The sequence below is a fragment of the Canis lupus genome, chromosome 10 (genome assembly GCF_048164855.1).
Source record: "Canis lupus baileyi chromosome 10, mCanLup2.hap1, whole genome shotgun sequence".
NCBI classification, from domain to species: domain Eukaryota; kingdom Metazoa; phylum Chordata; class Mammalia; order Carnivora; family Canidae; genus Canis; species Canis lupus.
In genome coordinates, this window is record NC_132847.1 from 35,824,343 (window position 1) to 35,851,919 (window position 27,577).

The window sequence follows — 27,577 nt, forward strand, 5'->3', positions numbered from 1 at the left end:
CATTTTAACATTTGAGAAAACACACTTACAACTGGCCCCAGCCAGAGAGGAAAGACTATGTGGAGCTACCTGACTTCAGAGCCTGGACCCACTATAGAGTTTTTTCAATAATCTGTCAAAACTTAATTTAAGAAAGATAAATAGAAAAAAGCCAGTAAGAGAGCTCTAAACACCAAAATAAGTATACAAGACATGTGTTCCTGAGTCACTTTAGAAAACAGGGGAACTTAATTGATAACCATGTGTCATTTTAAGGACATGATTCCTCCTTCACATAGGTCTTCTGGGTTATGATGATCTGAGAGAAGCTGCTGGAAAACAAAAGCTTCCCACACCTGGATGTCAGAGGCATCTAAGTTTCTCTATGGAATAACCATAATGTGAACGCTGAAGTGGTAAAGGATTTTGAGGTACCAAAATAAATGGAGAATCCCCCTTTATGACATTAGTGAGGCTCAAAAGAGCACAGTTGGAAGAGAAACACTAGATATTGGCAAAAACTGGTCGTGCCTCAAAATTTGCCTTCTACACGTGGGGCCCACAGACCTTGGAGCGTCATATCCACAGCATACACTCTGTCAGCGTTCTCGCCAGCAGCTATGTGTCTCCAGGTATAAGCAACAGATCTCAACTTCTTTATGGCAAGGAGCGTTGGCAAACCCTGGCACATCGGGGCGCGTGGCCCAAGAATGGATAGCAGGTAACCCTGTGGCAGATGGTGCCCTCTGGATTCAGATAATCCAGAGTAAATTACTGTGAGTTTTTCTCCCCATTTGTTAACTGAACATAGCATTGTTTGTTACTATGCATATTAAATGACATACAATATGCAATTCTCTTGCTTTTCCTCTATCCCATATCAACCTCAGTATCTCTCTCTGTCTCTCTCTCTCTCTCTCACACACACACACACACACACACAACTACAGACTCATCTACTTATCTTCCTTGATAAACTGCTTAGATATCTAATAGATATTTCAAACTCAACGTGATTCAAAGTGAACTTCGAGTCTTCTCCCCACATTGCGCTGTATCCATGAGCTTCACCATATCGGTTGATGGAAACTCATGTAGAAAATCCTGGAGTCCATTTTTAACTCTTCTTTTACTCTGACAGCTGGTGCCCTAGCCTATCAGGAAATCCTGTCAGCCTTATTAGCACATCACATCCAGAATCTGACCACTTCTCACATTCCCCTCTTTACTGTCTCACTACCACCTAAGCTGTCACGATCTCTCTCCTGGATTACTACAACAGCCTCCGAACAAGCCTTCCCTACTTCTGCTCTCCCCTCTCTGTCTATTTCAACACACCATTCAGAGTCACACTTTTGAAAACATAGATCACCCATGACCCTCCTTTGCTCAATACCTTGCAATGCTATCCCCATTTCACCCTCAGGGAATGACTGGCAAGGCTCCACATCACCTGCATGGCCCTCTTGCCTCACCTGCTGCCTGCAGCCACACTGGAAGTCCCCAGGTACACTCCCATCTTTGGCCCTTATTCTACTCATAGACTGTGTGGTCGGAAAGCTCTTCCCTCAACAATACTGAGTTAACTTCCTCAAACATCAAACATCACCTTCTCCATGAGGCCCTCCCTGATTGTCCTATCTAATCTATTAAATTTATCTGCCCTCTACACTCCTAATCTGAATTACCTTGTTCTACTTTTTTTGTTTTTGCATACTTACCCCTTTTAACTTAGGCATTTATCAAATTTTTCTTATGGCCATATTCTCCTGTGAAAAAAGTAAGTTCCTAGAGGTCAAGAGTCTAGGTCTGCATTGTTTCTAATAAATCTCAAGCATGAAGAGCAAGAGCCCAGAGTACGTACGTATTCAATAAATATTAACTGAATAATAAAACAAAATGGATAACACAGCTTGACACAGAATAAATGTTAACTTTCTCTCTCTTCATTGTCTCATGAATGTCGGGTCATTTGCTACAGGGAGCACTGAGGAATTCTTAAATCTCTCTGAGTAGCTCAAAGAGCAGAATCTAGAAGTCTCTTGATTCCTGAGGAAGACTTTGGAACAACTCAGATAACTTCAATATCTTTAAAAAACATTTAACAGAACAGCTGGGGGTGGCTCAGTGGTTGAGCGCCTGCCTTGGGATTAAGGCATGATCTTGCAGTCCTGAGATGGAGTCCTAGGATCGAGTCCCACATCAGGCTCTTGGCAGGGAGCCTGCTTCTCCTTCTGCCTGTGCCTTTCATGAATAAATAAATAAAACCTCTAAAAAACATTTTGCATTTTAGTAAAATAAAATGTTTGATAATGTGACAAGTGGTTGGGGGAAACAAGCATTCTCATGCATTTCTTGAAAGAGCAATAACTAGTTCATCTTTAAAAGGCTATTTCTGGGACACCTGGGTGGCTCAGTGGTTGGGTGTCTGCCTTTGGCTCAGGATGTGATCCCGGGGTCCTGGGATCAAGTCCCATATCAGGCTCCCTTGCGTGGAGCCTGCTTCTCACTCTGCCTATGTCACTGCCTATCTCTCTGTGTGTCTCTCATGAATAAATAAATAAAATCTTAAAAATAAATAAGTAAATCAAAGGCTATTTCTAATACTCCTCAAAATTATAAATACACAGTCTTTGATTCATCAGTTGTACATCTAGGAATTTCTCCTACACAGATAGTCACATATGTATCAAGAAGAATATATGAGAATATATTTTCCTTTCAACATTGTTTTAACAGCCAAAGACAAGAAACAATCTAAATATCCACTGGTAGGAGACTGGTTCAATAAGTTTGAGGACAATTATAATGGAATATTCTGTAGCCATGAAAGAGAACAAGGTAGATGTATGCATACACAGTCTAAGGAAAAAGCAAATCCCAAAGCACTAGGCATCACAAACTTCTATTTGTATAAAAAAAAGTAGATACCCATAGAATATCTCTGAAGAAATAACTAAAAACACAGTAATGACTGTTACATTAGGGGAAGAGAATTGGGCTCTGGTAAACAGTGCTGTAATGGAGGCCTTTGCGCTGTATACCCTTCCCCACTGTTGGAATCTTTAGCCAAATGGAAATGCCATTTATTTTAAATCAATCGAGTTTAAAATTCACCTCTCCCTTGAATACAATGGTTTTGGAGAGTTACTATTCCTCAAAGTTTCTTTAAGTCACTATTTGCTTTTTAAAATTTATCTTTTTAATTTCTCCAAAACTAGTCCTATTGTGGTTTATTGCTCTTACCATAAACTAGGTGTTATTGGAATGGAAGCAGTTTATCATTTTCTCCTTCACTCTTTTTGGTGTGCAAATATGATGATTGACACTGATGATTCCAGTACTAATAATAACCTTGACAATTAGAATCTAGTCTCCATCACATGGGACAGGTCAGGAGTCCTTTGGGGACAGAAATGCTAGCTCTGTTTCTAGTCTCTCTTCCTGCTCCTGTATGGGGTGGGGGGTGGGGATCAAAACACAGCATGTTAGGACACCATTCTTCAGAGGCATGGAAATTGCTTAGGGAGTTGAGATGTAGTGGATTCTGATCTTTATTTCCGGGCCTTTGGTGATCTCACTCAAAACTCTCCTAACTCTGCCTGGGCCCCTGTTTTCCTGTTTGCGAAGTAAAAAGTTTATACCTCCTAAGTTCACACAAACACTGTAAGGTAATGAGCATAATTGCCAAATATAATACACGCCACTGTTTCTCAATCCAACAACAAATGTGCCAAAACAGTGGCAGGAAACCATGTCTTAGAAAACAAAGCTGAAAAAAAAAACCCTTAAAGGTCAAGGATTACAGCATTGACTCCCACTCACTTTAGCCTTTGCTTTCTCAAAGGATGATGTCACTGAAAAACCGTGGACTTGGAATCTGACAAATCAGAGTATAGACCGTTCGACTGAGAGTCCCTCTCAGCCAGGGGCTGGGTATCATTTCTGTGATGCCGTCAGTGCTCCCAACAGAACCTGCAATCTGAGATCACTCAGAAGGCTCCCCGGACCACCCTCTCCATTCTCATGACTTTCATAACTACCCATTCATAGATTCTCATGCTTTTCTATCTCAGACCTCTCATTTACACCCCAAGGCAGGGGCGCCTGGGCGGCTAAGTCAGTTGAGCATCCAGCTCTTGGTTTCTGCTCAAGTTATGATCTCAGGACCCTGTGCTCAGCCTGAAGTCTGCTTTTCCCTGCTTTTCCCTCTCCCTCTGCCCACCCCGCCCCCCGCCACCGCTCTCTCTCTCTCTCATACACACAAATAAATAAAATCTTTTTTAAAATAAATAAATAAATAAACCCCAGGCATATTTATGCAAATTAACATCCCATCCTACATAGCTAAATGATATCTTAACAATACATTCAAAGCCATTGTTATAAATGTCCCCCTTAAACCTGATCATCTTCCAAGTTCCCCGAGCAAAGAATGGCCCTCTCGTCCAGCAAGCTTTGTAGGCAGAAATTTTAGAACCATCTGTGTCACCTGCCTCTTCCTCATCCCCATGTCCAAGCCATCAGCAAGTCCTCTCGGTTGGACCACCTAACTAGCTCTTTAGCCCGTCACTGTTCTCCACTGACCTTCAGTGCCATCCCTGCGCTAGGCCAACTGTTTTCTCTATCACCAGACCTATTAGAGTAGTTTCCTGCATGGTTTATATTCTTCTCCTGCTTTCCACATTGCAACCAGAGTGATCATGTCAGGCTCATGCCTGAAAGTCCTGAAGGCAGGCACTGTTTTCAGGATAAAGACAAAGACAGGCAGAAAGACATGTATTTCTAGCTTCACATCTCATCTGTCTCTTTTCTTTCTCTTTCCTCCTCTCTCTCTCTCTCTCTCTCTCTCTCTCTCTGTCTTCCTCTTCTTCCACCCTCCCCCCAACCCATACACACACATATACAGCTACTCCAGTCACACTGGAATCTCCCCATCTTTCTTACTTGACGTACCTCGTACCTCTGTCTGCCACAAGGCCTTTGCACTTGCAGGTGCCTCTTGGGATATATTCTTTCTTCCCTCTCCATTTTGTCTCTTACTCATCCTACACATTCAGTCCAGGTATCATTTCAACGAAAAAAATCTTCCTTTCCTTCTCTGAGCTGGTTAAACATTCTATCATTCATTTTCCCTCTAACAGGGATCTCTCTATCCTAACATTTCACCGAGTTGCACTTTTACATTTATTTAAGTCATTGTGTGGTTTGTGTGTATTTTTCCACTTCCTGAAGTACCCTGAAAACAGGAACTGGGCAGGTTTTCGCTCGTCATTACACTACTGCCTGGCTCATGAAGGCACTCAGTGAACACGGGGTTGTGGGGGGATAAAAAGATAAGCAAGCTCTAACATTCACTCTGTGCGATCCCAAGCAAAAGCTCAAAACTTCTAAGTGAAGTATCTTTATCTGTAAAACTAATATCAAACATAATGGATATACCAGATTTGAGAAAGGATTACATAAAAGTGTATCATGCAATTTTGAGCCCTGTGCCTAGTAATATATATCGACTCACTTCTCCATAACCCCTCATCTAGTAGACTGCATAATTAAAATGATATTTTCAATAAACAAATAATTTATTAAAGACATGATTTGCTTAGATAATGCAGGGGTTCAAACAGTTGGAGTAAACAAAATATGAAAGAGCAATTTTCAGGCTCTTTTGGAGGTTAGAAGTGGTAGAAAATACAGAGTAGAAAAATAAAATGATAATGTGAGTTACACAAGAATATCATCCAACAAATCAAACTTTTTCACAAACCCACGCAGGATTAATTGCCAAATAAGCTAAAAGTACTGTGAGTTCAGGGAAGACGGAGATCATTCAAAGTGGAGGTGGGGAGGACTTGGGTGCGGTCTCATAGGACACAGAGGAGAGGTGGGTGAACAACTGCCAGTGTGTGTGAGTAGGGGGTTGGTCAGCTCTGGTAAGAGGAGAACAAAGGGAACAAGATTACTCAAGAACAATGGGGAGACCAGGATGCCTGGGGCAGGGAGTCAGAGTAGATAAGGCTGGGAGCAGAATTAAGAACCAGGTATATGAAGTTTTGAATGCCAAGGTAGAGAATTTTGACTTTCTTCTCTGAACGGAAATAGTGAGAATATAAACTTGTACAAGTCTAGGGGCACGTGGGTAGCTCAGTAGTTGAACATCTGCCTTCGGCTCAGGTCGTGACCCCGGGGTCCCAGGATCGAGTCCTGCATCAGGTTCCTCGCAGGAAGCCTGCTTCTCCCTCTGCCTGTGTCTCTGCCTCTCTCTGTGTGTGTCTCATGAATGAATAAGTAAAATCTTTAAAATAAATAAACTGTAAAAATCTACATGTATCATAACCATTTTGAAATTAAAACAATACAATATGGCTTCCTCAATTCCATCCCTGAGCTTCTCCAAAATCGCACTTCAAAAGAAGAAAGGGAAGGAAGGAAGGAAGGAAGGAAGGAAGGAAGGAAGGAAGGAAGGAAGGAGAGAAAGAGAGAAAGAGGGAGGGAGGGAGGGAGGGAGGGAGGAGAAGGAAAGGGAACAGACATCTGGCAAACAGCCTATGCCTCATAAAGGTTTCACGTTGCGTATAAATGTGTGGTTGAATCGTATCTCCGTGACTCCCTAAAGTCTGCAGATAAAGAGCATGTTGGCTTTTAGTGTCTTGGGGGACGTCATCTGTGCTCCAGTGTCTGCCTCTGGCACTCTCTTCACTGGATCTGTCCAAATCACAAGTTACTTGCAAGGCCCACACACACAGCCAAGGGACACCAGGCCCCAGATGGGATGTTCATGTGCAGGACAACAGTCCATGAAATCTTTTGTGAATTAGCCCAAAGTATTCTGATTCATGGGCTGGGTCTGGGTGACCTATTTTGCCAGCTTCACTGCCTCCTCCGCCACGCCTGCCACCGTCCATTGACCCTCAAACCTCAGCATCCCAAGAAACACCTAAAACAAAGAACAAGTAGTCTTCTACGGAGTTAAGGGGACAAGTTCAGTGCGAAGAAAATGATGTGTGGGGTGTGTGAGTGTCTATATGTGTATGTGCATATGCGTGTGTGTTCAGGTACGTATATATCATGAAGGCCATCTTCTTTGTATAGACATGGGGAATTTCCAGGTAAATGCAACTTAAAAAAAAAAACATTAATTTCATCATCAGCCTTCAATGCTCTACTGTTCTGACTGGGTATGCGAGAATATGAACTGTGCACCTTTCTGTGTTTAATCGCTTGGCCTTTCTGAGATTCTAGCATGTGAGCAAAGTCCACAAAATCAAGCACTGTCTTATGAGACTGCCATCCATCTACTCCCTGGTGGAAGAGGAATTCCCTTCACCCCTTGCCTCCTATGAACAACAGCCATACATCTTCCCTTCAGAGGCCCCCTGGCCACCTGACCTCAGGAACTCTTTCAGATTGATTGAACTCCTTTCTCTGAAAGTGCACTTTTGACTGCCAGCACTACCCGTTAGTTCCCCTGACCAGCTCAGGTCCACCCAAAGTATAGCCCCCTAAACTTTTATTCATGGCGTTTATCATCATTCAAGATTGTATATTCTGTTTGTTGTATTTGTAATGTTTGTGTTCCTCGGTGGGCCATAGCTCCACAGGAACACTGTATCCTCAGTGTCCATCCCAACAACCAAACACTTAAGTGATACTCAATAAATCTTTATGGAAGAAAGAAGGAGAGAAGAAAGAAAGAGAAAGATAGAAAGAAAGAAAGAAAGAAAGAAAGAGAGAGAGAGAGAGAGAGAGAGAGAAAGAAAGAAAGAAAGAGAAAGAAGAAAGAAAGAAAGAAAGAAAGAAAGAAAGAAAGAAAGAAAGAAAGAAAGAAAGAAAGAAAGAAAGGCCAACACTTCCTTCCTTCCCAACTGGCTCCTTTAATACGTATTCTTTCTTCTTATATCAGTTCATGAAATCCCTGGCTAAAAACTACTGGCTAAAAACAAACACCTATTCTTGGTGATTCTTAAAAATAGACAGATCTAGAACGGAGGATTAAAGCCTAATATTTACCTAAGTGGGGCATCATCAAGCTATCAAAAGCCAAGACTGAATTTAAATTTATTGTGTGTGTTACACATGGATTAGTAAGAACCAGGGATATGCAGCTTTGAAATGACATGCGCTGATTATAACAAAGGTAGACACAAGTTGCTGTGAGACTAAGGTGCCAGAAAGGTGGGGTCATACCTGGGGAGTGAGGGAAGCCAGGACACATGAGCTCTTAGAAGTCTCTGGCATTTGTTCTGGGCTTTGAAGACTGGGTGGTGGGACGAAAAATTCAGGGTAGCAGAGGCAACAACAAGGAGAGACCCGGAGATAGGAAAAGCTGATGAGCCAGACAGCCAGGAAAGGTTTGGGGGGACTGGGAAGGGAGGCATAACCCCGGACGCTGTAGGACCCTGAGCTAGAGAGATAAATTCTCTTCGTGATCCCCCAGGGAAGAAGCAGAGAAAGAAGACAGCAGGACCTGGGCAGGTTTAGGGAGGAAACACAATGAAGGACCCCGCAGGGCTGGGGATCCAAAGGACAGGCGCTTTAATACCTGTTATTCCGGGTACCTGGTGGCTCAGACAGTTACGAATCTGCCTTCAGCTCAGGTCATGATCCCAGGGTCCTGCTCGGTGGGGAACCTGCTTCTCTCTCTCTCCCCCTGCTTGTGTGCTCTCTTGCACATGCGCTCAAATGAATAAATAAGATTTAAAAAATATATACCAATTGTTCCATGGTCTGCCTTTGTCATGTTGAACAAGGTTATTCAACCTCTTGGAGCCTCAATATCATCATCTGAAACAAGTAATTTAATACCCACTTCAATATAAAGGCCCACAATAAGACCAAAAGCAAAACACTATGCCCAATCCCAGCCCATAGCTGGGCTTTAAAACACTGTGTTTTCTCTTCCTTGGGAGTTTCATTTCACTTCCTTGAACTCCCCCCCAGTCTCGGTCTAGTCAGCAGCACCAGCCTCACCCTGGTCCCCCATCACCCCCCCCCCAAGGGACCAATGTCAGCTACTAGGTCATAATGGCTGTGGATGACTCTTTTGGCACTGTCTGAATCCAGCCGTCATCCCCGATCTCTGCCTACCTACATGTTTCTCTTCCTCAAATGGGAACATTATCAAAAGGTTTCAGTTCTCTGTTTGTAATTGCTGGGTTAAGGACTAGGTTCCTTTCACCTCCTGCCCAGCCCACATCCTCCCCAGCCCTCACCACAACCGACACTCAAACATCCACGCCAGCAGATGGGAAAAGGAATGTGTGACGTTCCCTGGGAGCCTGGCTATTGTTTGCGGGGAACTGGAAGCCACCAAGCTCAGTGTCCCTCCTCCCTCCTCCCCGCACACCCTGCTTCCTGTCAATCATCCTGGAACACCGAGTGCCGGGCAGACAATTTTGTCCACAGGATGTTTGTTTGCAGGCACTGCCTTCCAAGTCTCAAAGCTCAAGACTTCCGCTGCCAATCCAAACACCAAAATGGGAAAGGGGGGAAAACCCTTGGGCAGTTCTTTTAATGCCTAATACAGTCTATTTACATTCAAAAATAGCAACAGGTTATCTCAGCTTGCAGAAACTGAAGAGGTGAGGAAGCCTGTTCCTTAAAATCCGGAGCCCCTGGGAAGTTGAAATGTAGGTTTCCGAGTGTGGACACCAAACGCATGTCCTTAGAGCACCCTCAGCATACTCCATGGTCAGCTTCCATAAATGATCAACCCCTGTTTTTATGGGCACTGCTTAGAAGGTAAATGCCTTGCTACAAAGGGGCAAAGCAAAGAAATTTGGAAGACGCATCTGCGTAGAAATTCAAGGTGTTCAATCAAAGCTGTGGGATAAATTCAATAGCCCGAGGTCACTGCGTAAATTTCTGCAATCCTCCCAGAGTTTGTAGACACTGGAAGAAATGTTATGTTTGAGACTCTAATGATTACATATGAAGCAATTAAGTTTGAAAAATGACTTTAAAACACTGTGATATATGTTCTTCAGGGAGCCAGGGAACAGTTTTCTTGCATGCTTATAATGAAAGATCACCCAATCGTCTTCCTGAGTCACTCAGTAAGTAGTTTACCTGAGAGCCTTGACATGTCTATTCCTACAGCTTCTATATAATTGCTAAACAGGAATTTGAACCTCTGCATTTACCAGCTACCACTTCTAACCTTTTTATCTGTGGGGAGTTGACCTAATCTCTCTGAGGTTATTTTTGCCTATGAAAATCAGTCATTCTACAAAATTCCATTGGATGGTAGTGAAGCTTAAATGAAACCAGGTGTGAAAGGTACCTGACATGCAATAGGTGCTCCATAAATGGTGACCTAGAGGATAGAAAAGCAAGGGGGAATTTGAGAGGCATTCCCAGGAAAGGCTCCAACTACCACTTTCAGCCTCTCGACAAAGTATTAAGGATGACCTGGCAATAATCTTGGTACAGTAAAGAAAATCCCAAAGGTCTTCAGTTTTGACACAAGACAGGTAAAGATGAGAGGTGCCTGGCTCAGTCGGTTAAGCATCTGCCTTTGGCTCAGGTCATGATCTCAAGGTACTGGGATGGAGCCCCACATTGGGCTCCCTGCTCATTGGAGACTCTGCTTCTCCCTTTCCCTCTGCCCCTCCCCCTGCTCATTTTCTCACTCTCTGTCTCTCAAATAAATAAATAAAACCTTTTTTTTTTAAAAAGTAAAGATGATCCAAAAACGCATTATCTAAAGCCTCCTAAGTTCAAGAATTGTTTATCAAATAGGTTACAAGTTCATGAGCAGAATCCAGAACAAAAAGCAGTATGCCCCAGTCTCTCTGGACCATTAACACACACTTGTGGAGGAACGCTACCACAAATGCAAGACTTTCAGGAGAGACCAGTTTGTGCTGAGCATACTGGGTAGATTCTGAGTTAGACCAACTTGGGAGGTTTAAGATCTCCTCCGTGTTGGTACCACTTGTTCAAGTTCTGGACAGATTTCCATACAGTCCTCAGTTCCTCTAATAGAAAGTTAATTCCTAGGTTGTTACAGCAACAGGGGTAGTCTGAGAGGTTTCAAAAGAAATGTCTAGTATACCCAATGTGATTTGGGGGAAAGCTTACTAAACCAAGTCATGAAAAGCTCAAAATTAGTGGACTCCATACAAGAGAAAAAAAATATATGTTGGTTCAATGATTAAAATGATGCTGATTAACATTAATTTTAGCATTTTATATATTTGAACAAAGATTTTAAAAATAACCACCAACCACCAGAGTACTGAATAATGTAAGGATGAGATTGATACAAACTCAGCCAAGAGCAATGATAATAAAATACTGTGTAGACTTTCCAAACCCCTGTGCAAACATGTAGCAAGATTGTAAAAATAGGTTCATAGTTTTTGACCTAGTAATGCCAATTACTGGAATATCTGTCCTAACGAAGCAAATAGAAATACGGCCGAAGTTCCATATGCACTTATTTATCACACTGCTATTTATAATGACAGTTCCATTAAAAATGGAAATGCCCTGAATATTCTATAATAAGGAAGTAGTCATATATATCAAGATATTGTCATAAATTATGGAGCCACCAGAAATCATGTTTTCAAAGAATCCAGTAGACACTGAAAAATAATACTGATGTAAGAAAACTTGGAAATCCAAGTACACTCTGCACATTGTCTTGAATGCACCCCTCCGTGTTTTCCAAAATTTCTTCGGTGGCTGTAGCTTCCTTTAACAGTTAGAAAACAAGTGATACACATCAATATCAACAAAAATCTCAGCACTCACTAACAGGCTACTTAAATAACCTGTAGCAATATCACCCCGGACAGTATTTTTGAGAGCAAATGACACTGTCCATTCAATTGCAGTTAATTGAAATATCAAGTTAGAGGCCGAAAGGATCTTGGTAGGGAGGAAAAAATGATTGCCTTTTAAATTTTTTTGTTGGGGGCGGGGGGGTCCATATTGCTTTATCTAAGCAAACTGAAAAGTGCCCTGAGAGCCATATGGGAGCTGTACTTCTTCACAGCTGCAACGGAAACATTTGCAGAGCAGAAAACACCCGAAATCACAATATATTCTTAGAGTAGACTGGAAAGTGCATGAAACATTTAAAGCATGGAGTTAAGATTTCATTTTTAAAGATTTCAATTGCCAGCACAGCACCATTGTATTTCCTCCAGAGCTGGGTAGATGAGGGGCAACAGGGGACGGGTGGGGGGAGGATGGAGGACAAAACAGCAGTCATTAGAGGTGAAAACAACCCCTCACAAAAGGCAACGAGAAATGAAGGGTTTTCTTTAGCCCGATTGTGTTTTGTTTCTTGCATCAGTTTTGGTGCCATAAAACGCGGCACGTTTTATACTGCGTGTGCTCTCAGAAAAGCCAAACAGAAACCAGTCATCATGGTTTCGAGAGAGAGCAGGGCCTCCCCTTTCTCATGTTTCAACGACACAGTCTCCACTTGGGCTGGGGAGCGTATCATATATCATAAATCACTCTCTGATAGATATTTGGCAGGCACTCAGCCCCCCAGGCTCTATAACAACGTACAGTATGGAAAATTTTTAAGGTGGAATCTTGATTTTGTAACTTAAAGACTTAATAGCACCTCAAAACATTTTACTACTTCCTGGTACACACGCACAAAAAGCCAAGAAAGCAGAATTCTCCATATGGTTTTGGGTTTTATAGGATATATACACAATAAGCCATACAACTGTAAACCTGGCGGCGTTCTCTTGCGGTGGTTAATACCACTCCGGTGAAAAGGAAAAAATAAAATAAAATAAAACAAAATTAGAGAGTTTGAGCCGAACTTAGCCTCCCGAAAGAGTCAAGTCACCGAGAACTTCTAGAATCTGCTTTTTAACTCTCCGTGCCCCCCAACAGTTAACCATTCGACACCTTTTTAGAAACTGGGGGAGCAGCAGGACCAGCGGGTTGGGGACAGGTTTTATTGTAAGATAATAACATGCTGTCAAAGGCACTGTCAGGGATTTCAACAGGAAGGCTTAAAAGTTGATGAGGATCGGAGAAACCCCAATAGAGCCTTTCTCCTGACTCCGGGCCCTGAGCGTGCACTCCCACCTTCTCGGATGTTGCACACCATTTCAGACTCGCATGTTCTTGTTCAGGGAGCCTCTTTCGACAAATCAGGAATTTTGGGGTTTTTTTTTCTTTTCTTTTTTTTTGAAATTGCAAACTGCGATTAACCCCTAAGCCACATCAGCACAGCAGGTACCAGGGGCCTGGCCCAGCCACTTCGGCCAAGCCTGGAGAGCCCCTCTGTGCATGGAGGGGTTAACTCCACAGCGCAGGGACGTGCTCGAATGTTCTCAGTGTTCTCTGGGTTGAGTAATTCTTAGAAGGGCTAAACAGAATCGGGGGAAATGCGGACTGTGCGGTGTGGCCTGGAGCTCTCGGCCGGCTGGGGGGAAAACAATGCATGGAAAAACAAAAGAAAGAAACTGAATAAACCCTTTCTAGAGTTTAAAATAAACGCTGCTTTTGTCAGTGGTGGCGTTCACCAATTAGCCAGAGTTCGCCAGGCTAAATATAAAACTTTCAGCGCAGTTTATTTAGTCTTTCTGTCCAATCCCAATCCATCTGAAGAAGAAAATTAAAGCAAAATGTAGACAAAGGGGTGGGGAGGAGGTACATGTGTATGCTAATTAGAAAACAACTTATACTTTGAGTAAACTGTCCGTTTCCATCCACCCTCCCCCCCCGTTATGGCCAATCAGTTCATTCTGGAGATCTGCAGCTTCCCACCAGCAAGGCCTCGAGCCTGGTGCTGGTGAACTCAGTGGCTCCCTGCTCCCCCACACTCACTGGAGAACCAGCCATCAAGGTCAACACTTGACCTCCTAACCACTTCTAGAAGGAAAAAAAAAAAAAAACATTTGGAAAGGAAGCCCTGGGGAACAGTCCTGCCCAAGCCTGACACATCCAATGTCCCTCAGCCACCTCTGTGTCCCCACCTCTTAGATTAGTGGTTCTCTGGCTGGGCTGCAAATTAGAATCCCCTGGGAAGCATTTAAAAATTTCCAAAGCCCAGGCTACATCCCAGACCAATTATATCAGAGTCTCTGTGGGTGGAACAGAGTCATCAGTATGTTTTAAAGCTTCCCAGGAGATTCCAGGTGAAGCCAGAGTGAAAACCACCATGCTGACTGTGGTTGCTGTGTCCAGTCTTGCTCTCCTCCAAGCAACGGTCTCATTTAAGATGGGAGTGAGGTTTCTAAAGTTACACACCTGGTCAGGTTTTCTCCCTAAGAGGCTTTAAGGGTTCCTTAATGCCCACAGGAAACTATCCAAATACCTTAGCAGGACAATCAAGTCTTCCTAGCCCCGGTTTCCTTCTCTAGCTGCGCTTCCTGTCAACCCCTGCCTCCTCGCTCACCAACCCCACCCAACAGAGCCACTGAACCCTCATGTACACACACATCCTAGCCTCACAACATGCCGCTTTGTCGGGCTGGAAGAGTCTCTTGCTCCCTGCCCAGGACCTTCTCAAATCTAACTTCTCATGCACCTTTGGATTCAGGTCTGGTGTTTTTCCTTAGGAAGTCCCACACTGCAGGCACCTCAGTGGTTCAGTGGTTGAGCGTCTGCCTTTGGCTCAGGGCGTGATCACAGGGTCCTAGGATCGAGTCCCACATCGGGCTCCTTGCAGGGAGCCTGCTTCTCTCTCTGCCTCTCTCTCTGGGTCTCTTAGGAATAAATAAAATCTTTAAAAAAAAAGAAAAAAAAAAAAAAGGAAGTCCCACACTGGGATAGCTGTTTGCCACCATTGGCATGTGCCCAAATCCTAGCTTTATCTGGAATATAGGTAAAGAACATGCCTATCACCACTAGTATTCTCTCCACACCCTGTGTTTAATTCTCGTCCTGGTAGAAAGATGGCCCATGTACTTGCTTTCTCTTCCATTGGCTTGTAAACCTTTGGAAGTAAAGTAGATCATGTACTTGGTGGGATGAGTGGTCCCACTCGGCGCTACCCAGGAAACTTCACTTTCCCATTCAATGTTACACTATCCCTAGCTGAGACTATCTCCCAGGATACTAGAATCGTTTCAATAATATCCAACCTAGTTTCCCTACGGTGCATACCAATGGCCAATGTTCAGCAGCTCCACTGAACCGATGCTGAGGCAGCTGTGAGAGGACAGCAGTTAGCTCTAGTGACAGGAGTCAAAGGGTCTCGAGGGCCACCTCCTAGGAAGGTAAAGGTCTCTGCTGCATTGGTCAAGACTCAGATAATTTTTGTGACTCCCAAGACTTCTGACCCAGCTTTTATTTGATGGATTCTCATTAAAGAAGATAGAAAAATGCCACCAGATGTCGTGGGGCATGGGAAAAGATTTAGACTATCAAATCCTTCTCTGCCTTTGTGACAGCCTGGGGTGCAGCATCGAGGGAGGAGCGCAAAGGTAAATGAAGGCTTGTCATTAATTCTGAAAGCCAGGCTGCTTGCCCCAGCACCAGGGGAAGGATGGAGAGCTCACCAAACAGGACGCCCCTGGTGACTTCCTGAAAGCATCAGGGTGGGAGATGGCTCTGCACACCAGGAAGACAGGGAGAGGCAGACACAGAGAGGAGGAAAGGAAACCAGGAGGGAAAAACGAACAGGTTCACCTACCTTCTCTCCAGGAGCCGCGCAGCACCGTCGGGCTCCATCCCAGCCAAGCCTGCAGACCGAAATGAAAGCATTTGAAGATGAGATGAGGAGAGGACAGGGTAAGAGAGGGGAGGGAGCCCACAGGTAAGGAATCTGCTCCCATCCTCTAGCGAGCGTCTTACCGTCATTTTACAGATCAGGAAAATGCAACGAGGGCAGTTCGACAGTTGCAGGAATGGGTGCATCCGCGAAAAGACGGGAATACAAAGAGGAAAGAAAAGCAGATCCAGAGGAGTGGAGAAGTGGAAAAGTGGAAGGATGTGCAGGAGTTGGGGGGCAGGCGGAAGAGACCAAGAAAGTCCTGGAAGAGCTGCAGCGTCGCAGGGAAGGCCTCTGACCTTCTGCGTCTGGCCCCTCCCGGGCGTGTGGACCCTCCTGGGCGCCGGCCCAGCCCCCCCCCCCCCCCCCCACCTGGCCGCGTGGGATCGTTACTTTACGAAATTTCAAGAACGGCTTCGGGGTCGAATTCTGCATCAGGGGCTCCTGGCTAGCCCTTCGGTGGACCCTGGAGGGTGGACGAAGCTAGAACCTGTTCTCTTCGCCCCAGGCTCCGACCCAGAGAAAGGGCGGCCAGGCCCGGGGCTCCAGGCCGGCTCACAGAGGAGGGGTCTTTCTAAGCCCACGCCCACACCCCAATACGCACTGCTGGGCTGGCCCGCACCCCGTTTCCTGGAAATCCAAGACCCTGTGAAATCAGCTTTGCCATCTGGACTTTTTTTTTTTTAAGGTTTTATTTATTCGTGAGAGAGGCAGAGACAGAGGCAGAGGGAGAGCAGGCTCCCTGCAGGAGCCCCATGCGGGACTCGATCCCAGGACCCCGGGATCTTGCCCTGAGAGGAAGGCAGACGCTCAACCGCTGGGCCTCGCAGGTGCCCCATGACTTTGGACTTTTTTGGGGTTATGTTTGTAGGTTCTGAATTCTAATTTGAGTTTGAAGAAGAGTTTGAAGACTTTCTTGTCTTCTTTTTTTACCTGTTGACACCGAAGGGTCACAGCTTCAGGGAAAATCTGCCCGGCGGGGTGGGAAGGATGAATTCTGGCTGGAGGTGAGCAGCCCACAAATTTCTCACATTCCTCTTTTCGGTTATCAGCCCTCACTTTTCAACAGGTTCACATAATGTGCCAGCCTGACCGCACAGGGCTCCTGAACTATAGCTCTCTGCTATGGGAATGTTACTAAAACAACGAAAACAAGTCGGAACCAAGTACCCAGTTATAGCAGGCATTGTGAGGCTAATAATACCAACTGTAACAATAATAACAAATTTTATGTAGCACTCAACATTTCACAGATGGCTTCCACAAGTGTTATTTAATTTCATTGTCATTAGCAATCTTAAGTGGTAGGTGGGGCAAATATTTTTCCCCATGCCTAGATAAACAACCTGAGGTCCAGACAGGTTAAGACATTTGCCCAAGTTCACATGGTTATTCAGGGCATGAAATGGAAACATCAGCCTTCAGTTCCCTGATCTTTCCACCAAATTACAGACTTTGATACATTTATCTCTCTGTAGAGACAAAATATCTCACTGTAATTCCCCCTGAGTGGTACTATTTCTGATTCCTAGAGTTTAATAGGGGAAATACACACACACACATACACACGCACACACAAAACAGTTTCATATTTGTTTTTGTTTTGCTTCTAGAATAGAATCTGAAGAGGCTATTATCTGGTTTGCAAGACATATCTTCTTGGAGCTAAATATCAGCATTTCCTCCAAGCAGGAAGATCTGAAGAGGTGAACAAACAGATATGAAGGAAAGGCCCTAAGACCTCCTCATCCCAGGAGCCCTAATATCAACTTCCTAAAATGAACTGATCCTATTTTAAACAATCCAAAGGCTACTCATCAGCCCTATTCCTTTCAAATCTTGGAGGGAGGGGAGTCAATTGTTCTTTTTCTTTTTCTTTCTTTTTTTTTTTTTTAGTGTTTATCTTTTGTTGTTTTTATTCTCATCATTGAGTATTTGGTGACCACATGTGCTTGGCTGATTTTTAAAATTGTGTTTATAATTCTTGAAAAAAGCCTGTCCCCCAGGAGTGCGTCATCTGCTACAGCAGGTGGATTTTGTTGGTGTGCATTTTGTTGATGCGTAGTGTATTTTCATTGTAATCGCTTCACTGTAAGTTCTGCTTAAAATAGCATTTCTATGTTGCAAAGAACTACCTGGGTTTCCTCCTCAAAACTGGAAAAGAGTAAATAAGCAAGGCACAGAAGTCTGCATGTCAGTGAATTATGGCAAGGACACCATTTCTTCAGTATGCCATCATTTAGTGAATCCCCATTATTTAGTGAATAACCATTTAGTTATCCAAATAAAGCCTGTATGATGAAGCCAAGCAGCCCTGAATTCCAACCCAACTATGTCACTTACTAGGTTTGCTCTTGGTTAAGTTATGGGACCTGTCTGGAACTCAGTTTCCTCATCTGGGGCATCAGCTTTGCAGAGATATCATGAAAACCGTGTAAAATAATGAATGTAAGAAATCTGGCACAGAGGAAGCACTGAATAAATATTAGCTCCTTGCCCCATTATTCATCGTAGGAATTCCACAAGGCTACACTCAATTTCTTCTTTGCTAATGTTCTATATCAAATCCCTGCTTTGAATTTTTTTATCTTAATTTATGAAAAGAAAAAAATGATAGAAAAATAAAACCAGAGGGTATTAAATACAATAAGAGAACGTAAGATGGGAACTGGGAGCAGAGAGCAGCACATGGCACATGTTTGCCCAACTTTAAGCTCATCTTAAGATTCTAGATACAGGGAGTGGATTGTTATCATCTTGGGTGCTTTTTTTTCTTTGGTCTTATAAAATGGAAGTTATAAAGCATAACTCAAATGAATGACATCAGCTGACCTCATGACTCAGAGCTCTTCATGCCCTGAGTATCTCCTTTTACACAGATCCATTATATAATTAGCACCAAATATTTAAGACAAAATGTTTCAGATTATTTTTGTCACGGCGTGTTTAAAGTAGCGAAAAATTAGAAACAACATAAATGTCCAAACATAGGAGAATGACTATATAAATTATAATGACTCATACAATGGAATATTGTGGCTGTTATGAGGCAGATCTGTATTTACTGACCCGGAAAAATGGTCATAATGGTAAATGAAAACCACAGGTTACAACCACACCCATACACATAAAATGAACACTTTTTAAATGTATTTATCAGTTTTTTTGCACAAAAGTTCTGGCAGATTATACAAATGATTTTCCTCTGGGTGATGGATTTAGGGTGAATTAACTCATTTTTTTCTGTTATTTCTTAGTATTTTCTACTTTATCAATAATATTCATTGTTTCTGTGATTGAAAAAAGAGGGATGAGGTGCACAATTCTTTTTAAGTAATTAAATATTTGTCTATGGCTTCTCATTCCTGATGGTCATGCTTTGAGATAAGGCAGCCTGAATCATCTGAAGGACTCTATTTTGGTCACTGGCATTTCATTCTATCTCCTAAATAGACATTTGAAATTTTATATTAGATTTGTAAGAGAAAAAAAAATGATTCTTGCCAAACATGAAACATGATCAAAATTTTGAGCTTTTAGTTGTAGTTATTTGCAGTGAATCTGCTTTCTGTGATATAATGGATATAGAAGTGCTAAGGTCATAGTGTGCTATTCACAGATATATAGTAGCTAGTGAATCAGCAAGCCTTAGCAGCATTTACATATTAAAACATAAAAATTCAAAACCAACCAAATGTGTTTAAATATAGTGCCTTAAAATGTAATCATAATTACAAGAGAAATAAAATCTATCTCTAAAGTTCAAGTTAGCCCAGGCAAAGTAATGGGTAAGGACAACCTAGCTTTCAAAGGATAGATAATCCCTATATTGTATAAATGCTTACAGAGCATATAAAAAGATGGAAAGCTTCCCAGCTCACTACAAAAATCTAGCATAACACTTATGTCAAAATGTGTAAGGGCATTTATGGGAATGTATAGAGGAAGACTTGGAAGGATATATACTTCGACTAGGTCAATCTCATTTAGGTGCATAGGGTAAAAAAATCTTAATGTATAAGAAAATCCAATCCAGCTTTGATAGCAGTATGATAGCAATCACAGTGAAATAAGATTTTCTCAGAAATACAAGGATAGTTCAACATCAGGAAGTCTATTACTATAATGCCATGAAATTGATAGATTAAAGGAGAAATTTTTAAGTTATCTAAGAAATGGATAAAAATTATTTAATTTAGGAAAATGGGATTTTTAAAATCTTTTTTTACTCTTTTTTTTAAAGATTTTATTTATTTATCCATGAGAGGCACACACACAGAGAGAGAAAGAGAGGCAGAGACACAGGCAGAGGGAGAAGCAGGCTCCATGCAGAGAACCTCAAATGGGACTGGATCCCGGGACTCCAGGATCATGCCCTGGGCCAAAGGTGGCGCTAAACCGTTGAGCCACCCAGGCTGCCCGGAATTTTTTTTAATCTCAAGAAGAAAATATACATAATTAGAACTGCATTATAGAAATGACATCACCAAGGTGGCCACATAGACCATTCCTGATTTTATTCCTCCTCACCAGAAGAACAACCAACATCTATTCAAGAGTAAGACACCATTGAAAGAATCCTAGCACCTGGGGTGAGGCTAAGGCATCCCTCTGCACCTCAGAGGCAAGATAGATTGCATTAGAATGATCAGAAGAGTGGCTATACATTGACCATATTATCTTTCCCCTAGGACAATACAACACCCCAGGACAGGTCTCTCCCAAGATGCCAAATCTTCCAGTAAGGGAAAAAAGATCCCAGAGGACAATCAGCCTCTCCCAGCATTGTGGATTGTTTTGTGGGAGCCCCTTACTCTGATAGCACAATAAAGGGATTACAGGAGAATCTGCAGGGTGGAGCCACTAGGAACTGCCTGTGACAGAGAAGGGAGGAGAAGCTTGCAACAATCATCTCATGGATTTTGGCAGACCAAGTTCATACTTGCAGTACCCAAACAGTAATATCACCCTGTGGCATTACTCATCTGCAGAATCAAATCTAGGAAATCTAACCAAAGCACATGGGAGGCTGATAGCCCATCAGTCCTACGTACAGTAGCACTGGGACAGAGAGTATAGCCCAGGCTTCCCCCATCTGCAGAGCAAAACCTTAGAGTATAAGGTGGCCTCACCTGACTAAGAAATTCAGAGCACTCTCAAGCTTAATTCAGGCTCTCAAACAATGAATTATACAGACTCTTCACCCTGACCTGATGCCTTGCAAAGTCAGAGAGGCTAATTATTATCCCTGTCTATGCTAAAAAACTACCCTATCCTGACCATCCAGTAAGAATGACCAGAGAATTCAGAAAACTATAGTCTATCCTACTATCTCACTTGAGTAAGGAACAAAGCCAGTAGTCCTATTCGACTGCTCTCACCAAGCAAGCAGTACATCCCAATCCCCATCCTCAGAGTTCAAACAGGTGCCCCACCTAAAAATAGACCATAATAGCATACCCCGTCTGCTCAAAGACATTATCAGCACACACACACACAGAAACCCAAACTGAGCAGACTGGTGAAGAGCTATCTGTCAAAGCAAAACTGTTGTATGGGAAAAGAGCCCCATTACTCAAATGTGCATATACCAAAATAAGGAATCAAGGATCATAAAAAATCAGGCAAATATGACACCACCAAAGGAAACTAAGAAAACTCCAACTGATCCTAAAGAAAAGGAGGTGTATAAACTGTCAGATAAAGAATTCAGAAACTTCCCTAAAGAAGTTTAGGAACTATTAGAAAACAAAGACAGGGGCACTTGGGTGGCTTAGTGGTTGAGCTTCTGCCTTTGGCTCAGGTTGTGATCCTAGGGTCCTGAGATCAAGTCCCATATCAGGCTCCCTGCATGGAGCCTGCTTCTCCCTCTGCCTATGTCTCTGTCTCTCTCTCTGTCTCTCATAAATAAATGAATAAAATCTTAAATAAACAAACAAAACAAAGACAAGTTTGACAAGGAAATAGCAAGCATCAATCAATAAATAAATTCTAGCTTTGAAAAATATAATTACTGAACTAAAGAATCCAGTGGAGAGTTTCAAAAGTAGACTCAACCATGCCAAAGGAAAAAAAAATCAGCAACTTGGAGAATGATGCATTGGAAAATACACAGAAGAACAAAAAAAAAAAAAAAAAAAGAGTGATTCCTAAGGGAATCCTAGAACACAATAAAAAGAAAGACAATTTGCACTGTAAGAATTCCAGAAGAAGAAGAGGAAGGGACAGAAAGTGTATTTGAAGCAATAATGGTTGAAAACTTCCAAACCTAGAAACAGAAATGAATATCCAGATCCATGAGACCCAAAGGATTCCAAAGAAGTTGAACCTGAATAAGGTTACATCAAGACACATTATAATTAAATTGTCAAAAGTCAAAGACAAAGAATTTTAAAAGCAGCAATAGAAAAGAGAAGTTGCATACAAGGGAAACCCCATAAAACCAAGTGGATTTCTCAACAGAAATTTCCAGGCTAGGAGAGAATGGGATGAATACTCAAAATACTGAAGGAAAATAACTCTCAACCAAGAATTCTATACCTTACAAAGCTGTTCTTCAGAAACAAAGAGGGATAAAAACATTTTCAAACAAACAAGAGCTGAAGGAGTTCACTACAATAGACCTGCCTCACAAGACATGGGTAGAAGTAAAAGAACACCAATTAACATCACAAAAATTCACAAAAGTAATATAAATATTACAGATAAGGTAAATATATATTCATAGATCTGCAATATGGTAATAGTGGTGCACAACTCACAATTCTAGCTTAAAAGTGAACAAAATCTTATGCAACAAAAATTACCATAAATGCAGTAGTCTTTTATTAGTTCCAAATATTTTTTTAAAAAACATGTAAATTGTAACAGCAATCATCTAAAATGTCAGAGGGATAGGGCACCTGGGTGGCTCAGTTGTTGAGTGTCTGCCTTTGGCTCAGGGTGTGATCCTAGGGTCCTGGGATTGAGTTCTGCATCAGGCTGCCTGCAGGGAGCCTGATTCTTCCTCTGCCTATGTCTCTGACTCTCTGTGTCTCTCATAAATGAATAAATAAAATCTTTAAAAAATAAAATAAAATAATAAAATGTGAAGAGAAGAAGTATGCAAATTCTATTCAAGTTAATCTGTTATCAGATTAAAACAAAGTGTTATAGGTTTCAGATTTCTTATAGAAGCATCCTAGTAACCACAAGGGAAAATCTTATAGCAATTACACAAGAGAACACAATAAAGATATCAAAGAATACTAGTGCCAAAAGGCATAAAAAGCAAACAAACAAAAAGATTACAGGATAAGAAACAAGGAACAATGGATCCACAAAACTACCAGAAAGCAATTAACAAAAATGGCAATAGCACATACCTATCAATAATTACTTTAAACATAAATGGACAAATACTCCAATCAAGAAACAAAATAAAAATTTTATCTGAATGGATAAAAAAATAAAATAAAATAAAACAAAATTCAACAATATGCTGCCTTCAAGAGACCTTACTTTAGCCTAAAAGCCTAATAGTCTGAGAGTGAAAGGATAGGAAAAGACATTTCAAGGAAATGATAACCAAAAAAGAAAAAGAAGAAGAAAAGAAAAGAAAAGTAGGAGTAGCTATACTTACATCAGACAAAATGGACTTTAAGTTAAAAGTGGTAAAAAGACGGGCACCTGGATGGCTCAGTAAGTTGAACATCCCACTCTTGGTTTCAGCTCAGGTCATAATCTCAAGGTCATGAGATTGAGCCCCACATGGGGCTCTGCACTCAGCAAGGAGTCTGCTTGAGAGTCTCTTCCTCTGCCCCCTCCACCTCAAATACATAAATAATCTTTAAAAAAAATAAAAGAAGTAAAAGGAGACAAAGAAGACCTTTATATAATGATAAAGAGGTTAATAATTCAAAAAGATATAACAATTATAAGTATCTATGCACCAATATCAAGCATCTAATTATATAAAGCAAAAACTAACAGAGCTAAAAGAGGAAATAAACACTTATGCAATAATTAATGGGGATTTTAATACCCCACTCTCAATAAAGGATATATCATTTAGACAAGACAGAATCAATATGGAAACATTAATTTGAGCAACACTATAGAACAAATGAACCTAACAGACATGTATAAAACATTCTATCCAATAATAACAGAATACACATACTCCTCAAACACACATGGAATATCTCCTAGGATAGATTACATGCTGGGTCACAAGGTAAATTTTAGAAAATTCAAAAAAGATTGAAATCATAGTAAGTATCTTCTCTGACCACAATGACATGAAACTAGAAAACAAAAACAAGAGAAAAATAAAAATTCACAAACACATGGAAATTAAACAACACTGTCTTGAACTACCGATGGCTCAAAGAAGAAATTGAAGAGAAAATAAAAATTACTTAAGACAAATGAAGATGAGAAGACTACATACCAGAACTTAATGAAATGCAGCAAAAGCAGTACTAAGAAGGAAGTTCATAAAAAGAAGCACCCACCTTAAGAAGCAAGAAAGATCCCAAATAAACAATCTAAATTAGTATCTTAAGGCACTAGAAAAAAGAACAAGCTGAGGCCAAAGTTAACAGACAGAAAGAAATAAATGATTAGAGCAAAAATAAATGAAATAGAGAACAGAAAAATAGAAAAGATTAATGAAGCCAAGCTGGTTCTTTTAAGATAAGCAAAATTGACAAACCCTTAGTTAGACTAATCAAGAAAAACAGAGAAAGAACCCAAATCAACAAAAATTATGAATGAAAAAGGAGATATTACAGCTAATACACCACAGAAATTCAAAGAATCATAAGAGGCTACCATAAACAAATATACACCAAAAGAAATAGAATATTCTAGAAACATACAACATAATAAGAGTGGACCAAAAAGAAATAGAAAATCTGAATAGATTTATTACCAATAAGGATATTGAAAGAGTAATGAAAACTCTCCCAATGAAGAAAAGCCCATGACCAGATGGCTTCATGGGTGAATTTTACTAAATGTTTAAAGAATTAACACCAATCCTTCTCAAAGTCTTCCCAAAAAATTGAAGAAGAGAGAACTCTCAAACTCATTCTATAAGGCCAGCATTATCCAGATACCAAAACCAGAAAAGGGTGCTAGAAAATAAAACTACAGGCCAATATCCCTCATGAATATAAATGTAAAAGTTCTCAGTAAAACTCTAGCAAACTGAATCAGCAGCATATTAAAAGTATCATTTACCATGATCAACTGGGATTTATCTCTGGGATACAATGATGTTTCAAAATACACTAATTAATGTGATACACAACATTAGTAGAGTGAAAGAAAAGAATCATGCAATCATCTCAATAGATGCAGAAAAACTATTTCACAAAATTCAACATTCATTCATGATAAAATCTCTCAACAAAACAAGTATAGTGGGAACATACCTCAACCTGACAAAGGCCATATATGACAAGCACACAGCTAGCTAGCATCATATCAAATGATGAAAAGCTGAAAACTTTTCTTCTAAGATCAAGAACAAGACAAGGGTGCCCATTCTCATCATTCCTATTCAACATACTACTGGAAGTCTTAGCTAAAGAAATCAGGCAAGAAAAAAAAAAAAGATACCAGAATTGGAAAGGAAAAAGTAAAATTGAGATGCCTGGGTGGCTCAGTGGTTGAGCGTCTGCCTTAGGTTCAGGTCCTAATCCCATCCAGGATCAAGTCCCACATTGGGCTCCTTGCAGGGAGCCTGCTTCTCCCTCTGCCTATGTCTCTGCCTCTCTCTGTGTGTCTGTTATGAATAAATAAATAAAACATAAAAAAAAAGAAAAAGTAAAATTTTTCTATTGGCAGATAGCGTGATTTTATTTTATTTTATTTTTGACAGCGTGATTTTATATACTGAAAATCCTAGACTCAACCAAAAACTGTTATATCGAATCAATGAATTCAGCAAAGTTGCAGAGTACAAAATTAATATACAAAAATCTATACACTAACAATAAAATTTCTGAAAAAGAGGACAGCCCGGGTGGCTCAGAGGTTTAGCGCCGTCTTCAGCTCAGGGCGTGATCTTGGACACCCGGGATCGAGTCCCATGTCGGGCTCCCTGCATGGAGCCTGCTTCTCCCTCTGCCTGTCTCTCTCTCTCTCTCTCTCTCTCTCTCTCTCCTCTCTGTGTCTCTCATGAATAAATAAACAAAAACTTTTAAAAAAATTCTGAAAAAGAAATAAAGAAATCTCATTTATGATAACATCAGAAAAGATAAAATAGGTACACCTGAGTGGCTCAGCTGTTGAGACTAGGCCTTCCGCTCAGGGCGTGACCCCCAAAATCCTGGGATCGAGTCCCACATCAGGCTCCCTGCATGGAGCCTACTTCTCCCTCTGCCTATGTCTCTGCCTCTCTCTCTCTCTCTCTCTCTCTCTCTGTCTCTCATGAATAAATAAATAAAATCTTTTTTTAAAAAAAATAATAAAATACTTAATAATAAATTTAACTAAAAAGGTGAAAGATCTCTACACTGAAAACTGGAACACGTTGATGTAAGAAATCAGAGAAAACACAAAGATAATCTCTTATGTTACTCATAAAAATGAACCCAAAATGGATTAAAGACTTAAATATAAGACCTGAAACCATGACTCCTAGAAGGAAACATAGGAACAAGCTCCCTGAATGGGTCTTAATAATGAATTTTGGATATGACACCTAAAGCATAAGCAACAAAAATAAAAAATAAGTGGGACTACATCAAGCTAAAATGATGCTATATAGCAAAAGAAACCATCAACAAACTGAAAGGACAATCTATGGAAGAGGAAAAAATATTCGCAAACCAGATGCCTAATAAGGAGTTAATATCCAAATATATAAAGAATCATGCAACTCATTAGCGAAAAAAAGAGCAGGAGAGAGAGAGAGAGATAATAATAATAATAATAATAATAATAATAACAACAACAATTTTTAAAATGGGGCAAAGACCATGAATAAACATTTCTCCAAGGAAGATATATAAAAGGGCAACAGCTACATAAAATGATGTTCAACATAACTAGCCAATAGGGAAAGGCACATTAAAACCACAATAAGATATCATCTCATACCTGTTAGAACTGCAATTTTCAAAAAAAAAAAAAAAAAAAGCAGAAGATAACAAAACCTGGCATGGATGTGGAAAAAAGGGAACCCTTGTGCACGGTTGGTGGGATCATAAATTGATGTAGCTACTATGGAAAACAGTATGGAGGATTCTCAAAAAATTAAAAATAGGACTACCACATGATCCAGCAATTCTACTTCTTGGAAATATCCAAAGGTAACAAAAATACTAGTTTGAAAAGAGATTTGCATTGCCATGTTCATATCTGTGTTATATGACAGGGAAGCCAAGACAGGGAAACAACCTAGTTGTCCATTGACAGATGAATGAATTAAAAAAATTTGATATATATATATATATATATATATGAATATTATTCAGCCATAAAAAATAAGAGGAAATCCTATCATTTGCAGCAACCCCTTGAAAGTTAAGTGAAATAAGTCAGAGAAAGTTATGCTGTATGGTCTCACTTGTGTATGGAATCTAACAAATAAAAAATAAAACAAACAAAACCAAAATAAAAAACACAAACTCATAGAAAAAAACATCAGCCTTGTAGTTACCACAGGCCATTACATGATGGCTATACTAGCACTGCTGTATGGTGCATAGGAAAGTTGTAAAGAGAATAAATCCTAAGAGTTCTCAACACAAGGAGAAAAAATATTTTCCTTTAATCTATTCTCTCTTTTCTTTGTATTGTATCATATGAAAAGATAGATGTTAACTGAGCCTACTGTGGTAATCATTTCACAATATATGTGAATCAAACCATCATGCTGTTCGCCTTAACATTATACAATGATCCATG

At 40.9% G+C, this 27,577-nt stretch overlaps 1 long non-coding RNA gene across 8 annotated transcripts in view; it reads right to left on the reverse strand.

The window, feature by feature from the left end:
• The window catches only part of LOC140641460 (uncharacterized), a 178,953-nt gene extending 170,011 nt beyond the window's left edge, over nt 1-8,942 (reverse strand). For 6 of the 8 annotated variants that reach the window (XR_012037976.1, XR_012037973.1, XR_012037977.1 and 3 more), the window contains exon 1: nt 8,522-8,942. This is a non-coding gene — a long non-coding RNA (uncharacterized lncRNA). Of the gene's footprint in view, nt 1-4,935; nt 5,185-8,521 lie in introns of those variants that run through there. The other 2 variants (XR_012037978.1, XR_012037972.1) reach the window with 1 other exon arrangement.
• Nucleotides 8,943-27,577: the final 18,635 nt, after the last annotated feature.